This window comes from Nicotiana attenuata, unplaced genomic scaffold (genome assembly GCF_001879085.1).
Source record: "Nicotiana attenuata strain UT unplaced genomic scaffold, NIATTr2, whole genome shotgun sequence".
Lineage (NCBI taxonomy): Eukaryota > Viridiplantae > Streptophyta > Magnoliopsida > Solanales > Solanaceae > Nicotiana > Nicotiana attenuata.
In genome coordinates, this window is record NW_017677276.1 from 13,911 (window position 1) to 16,032 (window position 2,122).

Here is a 2,122-nt window from a genome sequence, read left to right on the forward strand (position 1 = left end):
CTTCTCTTTTCCCTTCGTAGTCGTCTTCTTCTCTTCTCTTCCCCCCTATCCCCCCCCCCGCCCCCCTTCCCTTCTGCTTTGTCTCCCTTATATATTGTTAATTTCCCCTTTTTCCCAAACAGTTCTTGACCAGTGTGCCCTCTCATGGCTGTACTCTTCCTCACTCGCCCCAGTATTACGTTTTGCCGTGTTTGCCTTCTGATGGCCTGATCTCGGCAGTAGCCGAGATACTCATCGCCATTACGCCTCGTGGGCACGACCATGGCTTGGTCGACCTCTTACCATTCCCTTTAATGATAACCATCTGATGATCAGATTTTGAACCACACAGTTATTCCCTCTGCCCGTTGGGGTCACCTTTTGGCGAGCTCGATGGGCGGATCCTGTTGATTCAAGAGTTAAGAGAAATCTGGACATCATGCGAGGGACGAGGTCCTCATGGCGAGGTGGCGTCGTGATGCTTCAAGGACTTTACCGGACCGTTATGTCAGTTCAGAGATGGATCGTCACGTCGGTTCAGGGTGCCATAAATACCTGTAATGCGTCATTATGGTGCACGTTTCCCAGGCACCGTATCGTTTTCCGTGCCCTTTCAGTTTTTTTATTGGCGGCTCTCGGGTTTCTCGCTCAGGACATTTGCGTTCCTATAAATAGAGGGGAATCCCTTATTTGATTGTTATGCTTTTTAATTTACCTGAGAGAGTTTTACAAACTTCCACCTTCTTCAGTATTTCGTACTTCTGCTTGCATTAGAATTCAACGTGACCTTTCTCTCTTTTAACTTCATTGTTCTTGTTTATTTCGATCTAGACAGACAAATGGCTGGTACTTCTTCCCAGACTGGTAGATTGGTTGAAGCTCCGGTGCCAGAAAATGACGTACCTCTCCTTGAAGAGGAAGTAGATGTGGTGGAAGACGGGGGGTTTCCGACAGTAGATGAGATAGTACCCCGTCCGGGGAAGTTAAGGACTGACTTCAACAGTCCTACCGGAAATGAACCGGAGCCTGTCCCTTCCACCATGGATGAAGCGGCGATTATGGCGCTCAAGGCCAAGTGGGGAATCCCAATTCAGATCGAAATGGTACCAGCGGCGAGGAAGGACATTGTACATTTTCACCGCCCGGGTTACTGCGCATTTTATGCGTACCTTTTTGTTATCGAGTACACGCTTCCCCTCTCCTCTCTGGTGGTAGACTTCTGCCGCTTCTACGAAGTATGCCCGGCTCAGCTTTCTCCGTACGCGTACAAACTCTTCCTCATGCTTATCAAGTACGTGCAGCTTGCCGGACGAGGAATTTCCTTGGGGCACATGCTTCACATCTTTGCCCCTCACTTTCTTCGGGGTACAATGATCCACATGCGCCATCGGGGAACCAAGAGTTTGGTGGTGAAGATGGACGATAAGGCTAATCGCCGCTTCTGGGAAAGCTACTTCTACGTACGGACTGAGCACCTTGTGGCGGACCCGGCAGGGTTTCTAGAGACGTGGAACTTCGCCCGTAAGTTTTCCTTTGTTTATTTTGTGATTCCTCTTAAGGCGGTCGTCGATCGTTCCCCTTTAGGTGATGTTGCTAAAGACTTGTTTTGCTTTTGCAGCCGAGATACTACCTCCCCCGCTAGTTGATGATATCCGTGAGTGGGTGAGCGCCCCCATACAATGGGGATTCATGAGTGGGCGTCCTTCCATGAGAAATATGGGCTTAAGCCTCTCATTGGTGAGTCGGCCCACTGTAGTTTTTCCTTTATTCTTTGCCTCATGGCTTAGCCTTGTCGTTATATGATCGTCTTTCTTTGTCGACAGGGAAGGTACGAAGGACGAGGGATCCTCCGCTCGCATTCCGTCAGTCGGCGCCCCTTGCCCGACCTACGCTAAGAGCCGGTGTCCAGCCTGCACCGAGAGCTACTGCCCAATCTGCGCATGCGGCCGAAGCCGTTCGTGCGGAGTCTACTCCTTGGCCAGAGACTCCGGTTCCTGCTATCCGTTCAACGGGTGAATCTTCCTGCGCCAATAGTGGATAGGCCCCGTTGAAAAGACGACAGGTGGTGTTGGAAGTGGCTCCTCAAGCCGAAACATCTTCGAGGGGCGACCTTGCCTTGGCGGTGCCCGAAACCGGCGGTGAT